Genomic DNA, 15478 nt, shown 5'->3' on the forward strand with positions numbered 1-15478 from the left:
CCAGAGCCACTCTAGCACCTGGGGCAGAGGCCAAGGAGCCATCCCCAGCGCCCGGGCCATCTTTGCTCCAATGGAGCCTTCACTGCAGGAGGGGAAGAGAGAGACAGAGAGGAAGGAGGGGGCAGGGGGTGGAGAAGCAAATGGGCGCTTCTCCTATGTGCCCTGGCCGGGAATCAAACCCGGGTCCCCTGCACGCCAGGCCGATGCTCTACCGCTGAGCCAACCGGCCAGAGCTGTATTAACTTTTAAGACAACTTATTCTGGCTTTCCTTTGACCTTAGTTCTCCTCCCTCCCTAAAGTCTAATTAAAAGGAGGTCCTTAGTGAGTTTCTCTATGCGTTAGCCATGTGTGGACTAGTCAACTTCTGGTTTGTGGCTGAAGCAGGGCATGCTGTCCTTCTCAGGGTCAGCTTATAAGGGTTGGTGGGGTCAGTCTCCATTGTCTACAAGGGTGTCTCTGCTGGGACTGCAAGCTTCAGCCGGCTGCTGTGGACCCAGGCGAGTATGCCTTCTACCTTAGCAGCCTTCTACCTTAGCAGTAGTGGGAGTGGTCAGGATCATGGTGTGTGGACCAGTCCACATGGGAGTCAGTCCTTGGGTGGTGTACTTCTTTACCTAGACTGAGTCTGCAGGCTGGAAGGGATGTATCAGGTCTTCTGGCAGTGCTGGAATCACCTCTTGGACAGTCTTTTGGACAGCCTGCTGAGTAATCTGTAGACCCTGTAAGACTCAGGGGTCCTTAAACTTTTTACACAGGGGGTCAGTTCACTGTCCCTTAGACTGTTGGAGGGCCGCCATATACAGTACTCCAGTATATTGACTACTAGTGAAAAAGGTGCCCCTTCTGGAAGTGCAGCAGGGGCCAGATAAATGGCCTCAGGGGGCCATAGTTTGGGGACACCTGCTGTAAGTACTTAAGGAAGGAGTGGTTATATAACTTAGTTGTTTTATTTCCTCTCTGAGTTTCGGTAGGAAGGGAGGGAGTCTCTTAAACATTATCTCAAAAGGAGTGAATTCTTCCCTGTAGGGGGTGTACCTCGCCCTAAGGAGGGCTAAGGGGAGTAAGGTGGGCTACTTTCTACCAGTTTAAAATAACTTTAAAGTTTTTCCTTTAAGATCCGATTCATGTTTTCTACCTGTCAATTACTTTAGTAAAATCTATTTCTAAATGTTCACCTGGGAAAGTTCTCTCTCTGTTTCTCTTTATAATTTCTTTACTTTGCTTAGTATTTATTTGGGTACAGACTAAACACTTAGAAATTATGCTTTCTCTATTAGATTCTAAGTCTGACTTTTCTAATTGGTTGTAAAAAAAAATAAATAAAAACCTTTGGCAACCTGGGTTCTAGAAAAGTTACTAAAATTTCCTAAAACCCCACTGGTTTTAGGGATACGTTATTGGTAGCATTATCAGCTGCTTGCTTGGTTTTTCTTGAGAGTTTCTATGGAGTCCTCCTCTCTAGGTGTCCTGGACAGTGGATGATGACCACTACTTCAGGAGAGCAGTCTCCTGCATCCTCCGGGGTGAGGGTTTGAGCCTCACCTTTGCTGGTTCTTAAGCCTTCTCCTGAAGGCCCCTCTTCGACTGTGCCTGTCTTAGGTTGTTCCTGCCTTTAGGAATATTACCCTTCTTTGGCTAACCAGCCATCTTAGGGGCCAGAGTTATTTATGGCCATGAGAGTGAGGGAGGAGCAACGTCCCTTCTAAAATGCTTAGTTTTAGCAGCCAATGTTTCTACCTAATGAAAAACTTATATATTTTTTCTAATTCCTAGAGCTGAATGCTATGTAAAGGCTAAGTTGACTGCCTTAGTATCTGCTGGCTCCTCTAAGTCTAGGGGTGTATAGACTCTGTAAGCTTTCTATAGTCTAAGAAAGCTGTGGGGGTCTTCTGAGGATCCTAAATAACTTCTGACACCTTAGATAAACTTATGGTTGTTTTTCTGAGTATCTTCTCTGATCCAGGCTAACAGAAACTGGTGGAAAGTGTCTAAAAATTTCTTTACTTGCTTGGGTGGGGGGGTCCCACTTAGGCTAGGCAATTAGAAACATTTTCTTAAGGTGGTCTCAGTTGTTGTAAGTGGGGCAGCCTATGTACAGTACAGATTTCTAACAGTCCTGTTCAGGCTTGAGGCTCCTCTGAGAAAAGGGGGTTCTGAGCTTTCTAATTCTGTAGGCTACTTGGAAAAAAGAATTTAAACTATTTCTTATTTTCTCTTTCCTTGACTATCAGCTGTAACTGAACTATTGTTCTTATGCTACCTTAAATCAGTACCCTGCCCTTTAACTCGGTTGGAACTATGAAGGCTCTAATCTATGACATTTCCATAGGAAATATTAAGTAAAACCCGAGCAGTTTCACCTCTGTACTTTTCCTAATGTACTTACTTACTTAGCTGATTAACAATTGCAGTTTGATAGGGTGGTAAATCAGGTGGAGATTCAGGATTATGTCTCTAGAGTTCTCTTTTTTAACAATTATGTTAAGAATTCTTCTATTAAGCTAATCAATAGTAATATTTGTTACTCTGGGTTTTGTGACCTAACATTGAACAATTAACAATTACTGAATTATTACATATCTCCTAATATTTAAACTAAAATTTTAACATCACAGGCTATGAAATAGCAAATGAAAAGGAGAATTAACAGAAGACTGTTGAAATAATATATACATTTCTAACATAGAAAATGTTTTTTACAACAACAGATCCTTGGTACAAAAAGGAAGTCTTTGTATTTGACAGACTATACAATTCTATATGCTTTATTATTAGTACAAATTTAGTATGATTCACAATAAGAGATTATAAACTACTATCCCTAATGAACTACTGATTTTCAGAGGGAAATAAGGAATGGTCAAAATGTAGTTACTATTTTGTGGCTTCCCAGCTGGCAAAGAGATGCTAGCCCTCTTTTTGACCTATAGAGCTTTACAACATTAAGTCATTATAAGGGTTGGGGTAGTAAACTAAAAAAACACAATTTCATAAACTTATTTTCTTAACAGTGGGGTATTCTAGTTTACTTAAGGTCCTCAATTTCCTCAGGGACATAGTAATCCTATAATTCCCTGAGGACCCTTTTCTTATAATTCTTGACTATTATGGATAAAGTAGTGGGTTTAGAAAGGGCCGTATTTCCTAAATCTTCTCCTTGGGTCTGGCTCCAGGTAGGAGGCAGGGATTCCCCCGAGCCAAAGCAGAGGAGGGCAGGGGGCTGTAGCAAGGTGATGATAGCCTCTAGCTTACTGCGCTGTTATCTTTTGCCTGACTAAGCAGTGGCTCAGCCCTTGAGCTAAGAAAGAGGTTTCTTTGTTATATATACTATAAGGGAATTAGGGTGCCTGGGATTCCCGGTGCCTAAGGGGGAGGGGCAGGTGCCCGAAACTGTGAGGGGAGCCTGCTGCTTATCCTGCAGCCAGCTTCAGCTTGGCTGCCTTTTCTTTCTCTACCTCTGCTGCCATACTGGGCTGCATACTGACCATGCCACCTGCCTGTGGGTAGGTGCTGGTGATAGTACGCTAGACTCTCTATGTTTTCTATGGGTCTAGCAATCCTTGGTTTGGCCAGTCTGCTCTTAAGTTGGCCATTTTAATTTACAGAAAGTTCTTAATGTATCTTCTTTTTTTTTTCTTTTTTTTTTTTAGGGACAGATGCTGCTTTATTTTTTTTTTTTTTTTTATTTTTTTTTTTTTTATTTATTTTTAATGGGGTGACATCAGTAAATCAAGATACATATATTCAAAGACAACATGTCCAGGTTATCTTAAAGTTCAATTATGCTGCATACCCATCACCCAAAGTCAGATTGACCTGTCACCCTCTATCTAGTTCTCTCTGTGCCCCTCCCCCTCCCCCTTCCCTCTCCCTCTCCTCCCTCCCCCCGGTAACCACCACACTCTTATCAATGTCTCTTGGTTTCACTTTTATGTCCCATCTATGTATGGAAAAATGCAGTTCCTGGTTTTTTCTGATTTACTTATTTCACTCCGTATAATGTTGTCAAGGTCCCACCATTTTGCTATAAATGACCCGATGTCATCATTTCTTATGGCTGAGTAGTATTCCATGGTGTATATGTGCCACATCTTCTTTATCCAGTCATCAATTGATGGGCTTTTTGGTTGTTTCCATGTCCTGGCCACTGTGAACAATGCTGCAATGAACATGGGGCTGCATGTGTCTTTACAAGTCAATGTTTCTGAGTTTTTGGGGTATATACCCAGTAGAGGGATTGCTGGGTCATAAGGTAGTTCTATCTTCAGTTTTTTGAGGAACCACCATACTTTTTTCCATAATGGTTGTACTACTTTACATTCCCACCAACAGTGGATGAGGGTTCCCTTTTCTCCACAACCTCTCCAACATTTGCTATTACCTGTCTTGTTAATAATAGCTAATCTAACAGGTGTGAGGTGGTATCTCATTGCAGTTTTGATTTGCATTTCTCTAATAACTAAAGAAGATGAGCATCTTTTCATATATCTGTTGGCCATCTGTATTTCTTCCTGGGAGAAGTGTCTGTTCATATCCTCTTCCCATTTTTTTATTGGATTGTTTGTTTGTTTGTCGTTGAGTTTTATGAGTTCTTTGTATATTTTGGATATTAGGCCCTTATCTGAGCAGGTGCTTAAAAATATCATTTCCCAATTAGTTGGCTGTCTGTTTATCTTGTTATCAATTTCTCTTGCTGAACAAAAACTTCTTAGTCTGATGTAGTCCCATTCATTAATTTTTGCTTTCACTTCTCTTGCCTGTGGAGTCAAATTCATAAAATGCTCTTTAAAGCCCAGGTCCATGAGTTTGGTACCTATGTCTTCTTCTATGTACTTTATTGTTTCAGGTCTTATGTTTAGATCTTTGATCCATTTTGAGTTAATTTTAGTACAGGGGGACAAACTGTAGTCCAGCTTCATTCTTTTGCATGTGGCTTTCCAGTTTTCCCAGCACCATTTGTTGAAGAGGCTTTCTTTTCTCCATTGTGTGTTGTTGGCCCCTTTGTCAAAAATTATTTGACTATATATATGTGATTTTATTTCTGGGCTTTCTATTCTGTTCCATTGGCCCGAGTGTCTATTTTTATGCCAATACCATGCTGTTTTGATTGTCGTGGCCCTATAATAGAGTTTGAAGTCAGGTATTGTAATGCCCCCAGCTTCGTTCTTTTTCTTTAGGATTGCTTTGGCTATTCGGGGCTTTTTATAGTTCCATATAAATCTGATAATTTTTTGCTCCATTTCTTTAAAAAATGTCATTGGAATTTTGATGGGAATTGCATTAAATTTGTATATAGCTTTGGGTAATATGGCCATCTTAATTATATTTATTCTACCTAACCAAGAACAAGGAATATTCTTCCATCTCATAATGTCTTTTTCGATTTCCCTTAACAATGGTTTATAGTTTTCATTGTATAAGTCTTTTACATTCTTTGTTATGTTTATTCCTAGGTATTTTATTTTTTTTGTTGCAATCGTGAAGGGGATTATTCTTTTGAGTTCATTCTCAAATGTTTCATTGTTGGCATATAGAAAGGCTGTTGACTTCTGTATGTTGATTTTGTATCCTGCGACCTTACTGTATTGGCTTATTTTTTCTAGAAGTATTTTTGTGGATTCTTTGGGGTTTTCGATGTATAGGATCATGTCATCTGCAAAAAGTGATAACTTTACTTCTTCTTTTCCGATATGGATGCCTTTTATTTCTTTGTCTTGTCTGATTGCTGTGGCAAGAACCTCTAGTACCACATTAAATAAGAGTGGAGAGAGTGGACAACCCTGTCTTGTTCCTGATTTAAGGGGGAAAGCCTTCAGTTTTGTGCCATTTAGTATGATGTTAGCTGATGGTTTATCATATATGGCCTTTATCATGTTGAGATATTTTCCTTCTATACCCATTTTGTTGAGAGTCTTAAACATAAAATTGTGTTGTATTTTATCAAAAGCCTTTTCTGCATCTATTGATAATATCATGTGATTCTTGTTCTTTGTTTTGTTGATATGGTGTATTATATTGACCGTTTTACGTATGTTGAACCATCCTTGAGATTCTGGGATGAATCCCACTTGATCATGATTTATTATTTTTTTAATATGTTGTTGTATTCAATTTGCTAGTATTTTGTTTAGTATTTTAGCATCTGTATTCATTAGAGATATTGGTCTGTAGTTTTCTTTTTTTGTGCCATCCTTGCCTGGTTTTGGTATAAGGGTTATGTTTGCCTCATAAAATGTGTTTGGAAGTATTGCTTCTTCTTCAATTTTTTGGAAGACTTTCTGTAGAATAGGAACCAAGTCTTCTTTGAAGGTTTGATAAAATTCGCTGGTATAGCCGTCTGGGCCTGGACTTTTATTTTTGGGGAGGTTTTTAATGGTTTTTTCTATTTCTTCTCTACTAATAGGTCTGTTTAGGCTTTCTGCTTCTTCATGACTCAGTCTAGGAAGGTTGTATTGTTCTAGGAATTTATCCATTTCTTCTAGGTTGTTGAATTTGGTGGCATAAAGTTTTTCATAGTATTCTACAATAATTCTTTGTATATCTACGATGTCTGTGGTGATTTCTCCTCTTTCATTTTGGATTTTGTTTATATGAGTTCTTTCTCTTTTTTCCTTGGTAAGTCTTGCCAAGGGTTTGTCAATTTTATTGATTTTTTCAAAGAACCAGCTCCTTGTTCTATTAATTTTTTCAATAGTTTTCCTGTTCTCTATTTCATTTTTTTCTGCTCTGATTTTTATTATCTCTTTTCTTCGGCTGGTTTTGGGTTGTCTTTGTTCTTCATTTTCTAGTTCCTTAAGGTGTGAAGTTAAGTGGTTTACTTCGGCTCTCTCTTGTTTGTTCATATATGCCTGAAGTGATATGAACTTCCCTCTTATCACAGCTTTTGCTGCGTCCCATAGATTCTGATATGTCGTATTATCATTTTCATTTGTCTGTATATATCTTTTGATCTCTGCACTAATTTCTTCTTTGACCCATTCATTCTTTAAAAGTATGTTGTTTAGTTTCCACATTTTTGTGGGATTTTTTCCCTCTTTTTTGCTGTTGAATTCTAGTTTCAAGGCTTTATGATCAGAAAATATGCTTGGTACAACTTCAATTTTTCTGAATTTGCTGATGTTGTTTTTGTGGCCCAACATATGGTCAATTCTTGAGAATGATCCATGTACACTGGAGAAAAATGTATACTCAGTCACTTTGGGATGAAATGTCCTGTAGATGTCTATCATATCCAGGTGCTCTAGTGTTTTGTTTAAGGCCACTATGTCTTTGTTGATTCTCTGTTTGGATGACCGATCTAGAGCCGTCAGCGGTGTATTGAAGTCTCCAAGTATGATTGTATTTTTGTCAGTTTTTGTTTTAAGGTCAATAAGTAGCTGTCTTATATATTTTGGTGCTCCTTGGTTTGGTGCATATATATTAAGAATTGTTATGTCTTCTTGATTCCTTGTCCCCTTAGCCATTATGAAATGGCCATTTTTGTCTCTGAGTACTTTTGCTGTCTTGTAGTCAGCTTTATCAGATATGAGTATTGCTACGCCTGCTTTTTTGTGGATGTTATTTGCTTGGAGTATTGTTTTCCAGCCTTTCACTTTGAATTTGTTTTTATCCTTGTTACTTAGATGAGTTTCTTGTAGGCAGCATACAGTTGGATTTTCTTTTTTGATCCATTCGGCTACTCTGTGCCTTTTTATTGGTGAGTTTAATCCGTTTACATTTAGTGTAATTATTGACACTTGTGAGTTCCTCATTGCCATTTTATAGATTGCTTTCTGTTAGTTTTGTGCCTTGTTTGATTCTTCTCTTTCGTTTTTTTATCTTTTGTTTTTATTTGGTTGTGTTCCATACATCTTTCCTCTGTTGCTATCTTTTTTAAATCATGTGCTTCTGTGGTGGTTTTTTCAATGATGGTTACCATTAAGTACTGAAAAGGGTTCCTACCCTGTTCATTGTAGTGCACTATTTTGTGAGTACTTTTGCGCTCCATCGCCCTTTGCTACTGTTAATCTTCATCCTCTCCCCCCTTTCTTATTGTTGTCACAGTTTAAAGTTGGTTTTGTTATGTTCTTCTTGGAGCTTTTACTTGTGGCTTTGTTGTTGTTGTTTTTTTATTCTTTGTATCTGATTGGAGAACCCCCTTTAGTATTTCCTGGAGTGGGGTTTTCTGGTGATAAATTCTCTCATCTTTTCTATATCTGTGAATGTTTTTATTTCTCCTTCATATTTGAAGGATAACTTTGATGGGTATAGTATTCGTGGCTGAAAGTTCCTCTCTTTCAAGACTTTAAATATTGGGGTCCACTCTCTTCTAGCTTGTAGAGTTTCTGTTGAGAAATCTGATGATAATCTAATGGGCCTTCCTTTATATGTTGTATTCTTCTTTTCCCTGGCTGCCTTGAGAATTTTTTCTTTGCAGTTGGTTTGTGCCAATTTTATTATGATGTGCCTTGAAGTAGGTTTGTTGGGGTTAAGAAAACTTGGAGTTCTGTTTGCTTCTAGAATTTGAGGTTTTAGTTCTTTCCACAGGCTTGGGAAGTTCTCATCTATTATTTGTTTGAGTATGTTCTCCATTCCATTTTCTCTCTCTTCTCCCTCTGATATACCTATTATTCTTATGTTATTCTTTTTGATGGAGTCAGATAATTCCTGTAGGGCTATCTCATTTTTTTTAATTTTTAAATCTCTTTCTTCTTCTCTTTGTTGAACCTCAAGTTGCTTGTCTTCTATTTCGCTAATCCTCTCTTCTATCTGGCCTGTTCTATTAGCTAAGCTTGTTACCTCATTTTTCAGCTCATGAATTGAGTTTTTCATCTCTGATTGATTTGTTTTTATAGTTTCAATTTCCTTGGAGATATACTCTTTGTGTTCATCGAGTTGTTTTCTGAGCTCCCTAAATTGCCTTTCTGTGTTTTCTTGTATATCTCTGAGTATTTTTAGGATTTCTATTTTAAATTCTCTGTCGTTTAACTCCAAGGTTTCCAATATCTTAAATTTTTTCTCCATAGATTTTTCCTCATCTCTCTGTGTTACCTCTCTTTCTTTTGTATCCATGATAATCGATTTTCTCTTCTTTAATGGCATCTGAGGGTGGTTTTCTTGATAGTATTAATGAGATTTTAAAAGGAATAAAAGGATAAAAAATAAATAAAAATAAAAAATTGCGTGTTTTTTTTTAAATTAATCATTAAATAAAGAAAAATAAAATAAGATAAAAATTTGAGGAAAAAAAGGAATAATTCCTTCCCCTCCTTTTTTTCCTCTCCTCTCCTCTCCCCTCTTTTTTGAGAAAATCTTGTGATGAACTGTGAATTATATTGTACTAGATAGAACAAACAATACCTGTGGCGGAGGGCCTGAATTGGGGAGAAGTAATATAGGGGTAAAGGAAAAAGACAAAAAAGAAAAAAAATAAAAGAAAAGAAAAAAATATTTATATATAAAAAAAGAGGGGGAGCAGTATAGACCCACAAAAAGCAATTTAGGAAAAAATTTGGGTCAAGAATAAAATGCTTTGCTTTTAGGTGTTGGCTGACTCAGAGTTATGATGAGAGGAATAAGAGGGAAACAGGAAAAAGGGGTGGAAAATTAAAATATTACTATTGTATTTAGTGGAACAAGAACTAGATAAAATGGAGAGCCAGGGATGGGAGCACTTCTAATGTGTTAAAAAGGTGAAGTAAAAACCATCCAAAATGTCACAAACTTAAGTTTGAGTCCCAGATAAGATAATTTGTTCGTTATTGAGGTTTGAATGAGAGAAGATGTAAAGGAGAGAGGAAGAGGCTAATATAGAGGGAGAAAAGAGAGAGAGAGAGAGAGAGAGAGAGAAGATGGAACCACTTAAAGAAGAAAAAAGAAAAAGGAGGAGAGAGAAAGAGAGAGAGTTAGGGGTTTTGGATTGCAACCCTCATAGAGAGGAAGGAGAAGGAAAGAAAAGATAATGGGAGATGTAACACTTATGGGTAGTGTAGTTCAAAGAGAGGCGAGAGTAAGACTGAAAGAGAATTAAATGACCAAATTGGAATAAAAAAAAGAAATCAAGTATAAAGAAAAGAGACACAGACGAACAAATATAATAAAATGGGATAGGTTATAAAGGCTGCAGATTATTCTTGATTTTGAGAGGTTGTCGTCTTGCTTTTTCTTTTCTGTCTTTCTGGTCGGTGACTTTGTACCCCGGGTTCTGCCCCTGTGGCACGCTCTGGAAGAGGTTTGCAGTTGGTAATTCTCTATGGTGATGTCATGTATTGGGCTTCAGTCTCGTTGGCAGTCGAGGCTTATTAGTGTTTATAGGCTCCAACAGTGAGAGGATCTCTCACTGTGAGAGTGTTCCTGGAGCCTCTCTTCTAGTCTTTTCCTTCCACAATTAGAAGCCTGGTAATCCAGCTATGGGGTTGCTGCTGCCTCTGCCTGGATAGTAAGAGTCTCAAAGAGCGGGCAACTCCCCACTCTATTCCCACTCAGCACAGGGCTCTGAGTAAGGCTCAGTCAGTCAGAGCTGCTAGCATAATCAGGCGTGGCTTCCTTCCACTCAAAGACCTCTGGTTCTGCCCCTCTGTGGGATAACTCGAGTGCCCACTCCTGAGGCGTTCGGTGGAATCTCTTGCCCACTCTCCGTGCGCACCCACCAGGATGTCAGACCAGACAGGTCATACTTCGAGTGAAATCCCTACCCACACAGAAAAGATCGAGCTTTGGAATTGGCTTTCGCTCTATCCCCGTGCGGCTTTCCCAGGGGGCTAGGGCTGCCTGAGATTCCGTTCCTGGCCCGCTCACAGACCTCTGACTCTGCTCCTCTGAGGGAAAACACGGGCGCCCACCCCTGAGGAGTTCGGAGGAATCTCCTGCACACTCTCCGTGCGTGGGCGCTGACCCTGATTCTGAGTCTCAGACGGGACGTCTTTCACTCTGAGAAAGCCCTCCTCCCACACAGAAAAGTTACTGGATTGGAATTGGCTTTGGCTCTGTCCCCGTGCGGCTTTCCCAAGGCGCTGGGGCTTCCGCTCCTGGCCCGCTCGCAGACCTCTGATTCTGCTCCTCTGAGGGAAAACACGGGCGCCCACCCCTGAGGAGTTTGGAGTAATCTCCTGCACACTCTCCGTGCGTGGGCGTTGACCCGATTCTGAGTCTCAGCCGGGACGTCTTTCACTCCGAGAAAGCCCTCCTCCCACACAGAAAAGTTACTGGGTTGGAATTGGCTTTCGCTCTGTCCCCGTGCGGCTTTCCCAAGGCGCTGGGGCTTCCGCTCCTGGCCCGCTTACTGGCCTCTGACTCTGCTCCTCTGAGGGAAAACACGGGCACCCACCCCTGAGGAGTTCGGAGGAATCTCCTGCCCACTCTCCGTGCGTGGGCGCTGACCCGATTCTGAGTCTCAGGCGGGACGCTTCTCGCTCCGAGAAAGCCCTCCTCCCACACAGAAAAGTTACTGGGTTGGAATTGGCTTTCGCTCTGTCCCCGTGCGGCTTTCCCAAGGCGCTGGGGCTTCCGCTCCTGGCCCGCTTACTGGCCTCTGACTCTGCTCCTCTGAGGGAAAACACGGGCGCCCACCCCTGAGGAGTTCGGAGGAATCTCCTGCACACTCTCCGTGCGTGGGCGCTGACCCGATTCTGAGTCTCAGGCGGGACGGAGAAATCCCTCCTCCCTCACAGAAAAGTTTCGCCTTTGGAGTTGGCTCCAGCTCCCTCCCCGTGCCCGGTCCCCTCAGGGCGCTGGGGCTCCTAGGAGATGCTGCTTTTTGCCCTCACAGAGGCCTCTGACTCTGCTTCTCTGTGGGTTAGCACGGGCTGCGCCCACCCCTGAAGTGTTCGTGAGAATCTCTTGCCCACTAACCCCGCGCGCGCCAGCCAGGAGATGTGGAAAATGGCTGTCCCACTTGTCTTTCTTTGTCTGGGTTTGGCGCGCGTGTTAGCCTGAATTGCCCTGGTTTTTCCACGGCTTGGATCTCCGTGCCACAGCCTGGTTTGGCTGTTTGTACTGCAGTCTGGACCTATTTACTCCCTATGCCCGCCTTAGTTTCTATATTCTCAGTTCTCAGTGAAAGCCATCCTGTTTGGATTAGAGAGGAAGGCGGAGCATTTCTTACTCCTTATTTCCCCCGGGGTTTGACCATATATTTAGCCAATCTTTCGCCCGATCCTACCTTCGGGTGTGTTGTGAAGCATCTGAAGACTCCAAGGATAGGTTTTTCTGTTTCTGGTTGAAGAACTTGTTGAGTTTATGGGGAGATTTTCGGTATCACTTCCTACCGCGCCATCACTGTGACGTCATCTCCAATGTATCTTCTTAATATTAATTCTTACCCTTTATTTTCTAAATGGGCAAAATTTCTTTGGGTCAGTAGGTGAATATCTGAATATCTAAAACTAGTTTCTACTCTATACCTCCTCCAGCACTCTCTTAGGTATTTAGTTAGTTCCTATAATTTGTGGGCTTGTTTATGAATTTCCCTTAATATAGTTCTTAAAAAAGTTCTTAACATAACCTGGTCTTCCCGTGGCTATGTCAATCCACACATCTATATATGGCATCTGGTCAGGGTGCAGGATCCGATAGACATTTGCCCTGACAGCAAAGAGTGTGGGTAAATTGAAGATGCTCTCCGAGGGCCACCCTACTCCAAAGGTTGGCCATTCTAGTTCACAAAGATTCCGCAACGTGGCGGAATCAACAGGAGTCCCGTAGTCTCGTGCCCTACAAGAGAAATCAGAAAAGTTATCAAGCAAGCATTGAAGAGGCATTAGGGCAGCAGATTGCCCCTGACCCATGGCCCTTGACTCTTGAAGGAATCCTGTGAGGAAGCAATGGGCAAAGCAGACAAACAAACCAAATATGCACACAAAACAAACAAAACTTCTAAACCAAAACCAAAGGGAGAAGGCAGCGTCCTGCATTCCCCGACCAACTGGGTGGGGAGAAATCAGGTGGTGTCCTGCCTGCTCCACTACACCCTTTTCTAACCAGAGCTCTGTTTCCAAATATTCAAAGAGGAAGCTTCCTTACCAAACAGTCTCGAGACTCCAAATGTTTCGAATCAGCCAAATTCAGTTTCCAAATGGCAACTGCCAGAGGCTGGCCAGCTACCAACGTCTGCTGCAGCCCACTCCGTGAGGAGGGGTCTTACACGGCCAATCTCGCTGGGGCCTCCATGTGTTACATCCCAGGAGACAGACCACAGCAAACCCAAAGTGAATTTTATAAGTGTAAGGTATTTTTCCCCACCGAGAAGGAACAGGTCTCGAAGCCACGAAATGTGGTAAGTTCAAAAGGCTTTATTCAGTACAAAGTGTTCCCCGGATGAGACTCACTGGCCTGGAAGATGGAGGTCAGGAAAATCGCGCGCAGAGAGACCGCGTGGGTATATTTAAAAGGGGTCCCTCTAGGGAAGTCGGGCTAATATGATGTAGAGAAATCTTACTGGCTGACAGTCAGTCGCTTTTTTTCAAGGACTCCTAGGAAGTTTCTTTTGGTGCACTTGGCTGTGGGCGGTCCTAGCCAAAGTTCGAGGGCCTAGGTTCCCCATGTGACCATCCCTCATTATCTACCAACCTTACATTCTGATCTTTTTGTGTTAATAAGGGGCGCCGCTTATTCGTCTGGCTACTTCCTGCTAAATAGGGGCATCATGGGGAGGGGGAGATCGGAAGGTGGTAGTTTTGAGGGGTGTCAGAAGAACATCTGTTTGGCCATGAGATGAGAAACTTCGCTAGTGTGGTTCTGTAAGAATTTTTTTAAAAAGAGGCAAATATGAGTTATACGCTGATAATTAGAAGATATAGGTAGGATAGGGGCAGCCCAGGTAAGAATAGGTGGCTGCTATTAGGAGTTAAGCAGGTTGTAAGAGGAGAGATTTTTGCTTAATTTTTCTTGCAGACAGTTCAGATTGAAGCTTCTGTTATCAGGCCAGTCTTACTGAACAGCGTTGCTCCCTGCTTCAGCTCACTCTGGTGGCAAGTTCCTGGTGGGAGGGACAGGAGCAACTGGAGGGTCTGCATGGCCCAATTTTTTGGTGAGCCACAGACGAGTAAGGCCCAGTGGTTCTGACTCCCAACAATCCTGTATGGGAGCAAGTTTGAGGTGAGAGACATGATACCAAGGTGTTTGCCCTAGGAGCTTAGCTGCAGTAGGAGTAGTCAGTATTACCGTATGGGGTCCTGTCCATCTGGGCTGTAGGGAGCCAGGCTGGAGCTCCCTTAGAAGAATGCTGTCTCCTGGTTGGAGAGGGACCGCTGGCTGTGTTTCATCTGGACCCCCTATGGGAGGAAGGGTCCGGTCTGCATGTTCCCTGAGAAGATGGCAAAGTAAAGACAGAAAGGGGAGGTACATGGCAAGAGGAGGGGGGTTGACAGGTAAGCTGTGATTGATTAGTAATGGTCTACCATAAACCAGCTCAAAGGGGCTAAGTCCAGTGGGGTTTTGCGGGGTTGCCCTGATTCTGGTGTGTGCCAGGGGAAGGAGGTTTGGCCAGGAAAGCCTGGTCTCAATGGAAAGTTTAGTTAGCTGACCCTTCAGGATGCCATGGGCCCTTTCCACCTTACCCGATGATTGAGGGTGATAGGGTATGTGGAGCTTCCAGGTGATGTTGAGAGAGGTGGCAACCTGCTGGACTATTTGGGCAGTGAAGGCTTGGCCGTTGTCTGACTGGATGGTAGTCGGCAGTCCAAACCGCGGGATGATGTTTTCAACGAGAATGGAGGCAACAGTGTCTGCTGTTTCTCGAGAAGTTGGAAAGGCTTCTATCCATCCTGAAAAGGTGTCAACAAAGGTTAAGAGGTAACGGAGTTTCTTCTGAGGGGGCATATGAGTGAAGTCAATCTGCCAATCCTGGCCTGGCATGTGCCCCCTCAGCTGATGAGTAGGGAAGCGGGGGCAGAGTCCCCCTTGTGTAGAGGCTTTGGAACAGACAGCACATGCTGTGTGTACCTTTTCTATAGTCTGCTGGAGGCCTGGGAAGAAAAAGAGTGGTTGCAAGAACCGATAGAGAGCTTTTGGCCCTATGTGTAAGGAACAGTGGATATTAGAAAGAAGAGTTTCAGCCTGTCCTTTTGGTAAGGCAATTCTATCTCGAAGAAATATCCATCCCTGGTTGCACACATCTCCACCCTTTTTGAGGAGGGTCTGTTCTTCCTCAGGAGTGTAAAAAGGTTTCAAGGAGGTGGAGAGAAACATGATAAGAGAGGGGGAGGCTCCCAGGGTGAGGTTTTGAGCTGTCGCATCGGCCCGAGCATTTCCCAAGGCCACCGGGTCCTGAGAGGTTTGATGGCCCCTACAATGTACCACAGCCACCTCAGCGGGAAGCTGTAATGCCTGAAAACATTTAGAAATGAGGGTAGCATTGATTATGGGGGAGCCCCTGGTAGTGAGGAAGTCCCTTTCCTTCCAGAGGGCAGAGTGGCTGTGGGTGATAAGAAAAGCATATTTAGAGTCAGTATATATAGTTACGCGTTTTCCCTGGGCCAGAGTGAGTGCCTGCGTGAGGGC

Source organism: Saccopteryx leptura, chromosome X (genome assembly GCF_036850995.1).
Source record: "Saccopteryx leptura isolate mSacLep1 chromosome X, mSacLep1_pri_phased_curated, whole genome shotgun sequence".
NCBI classification, from domain to species: Eukaryota; Metazoa; Chordata; class Mammalia; order Chiroptera; family Emballonuridae; genus Saccopteryx; species Saccopteryx leptura.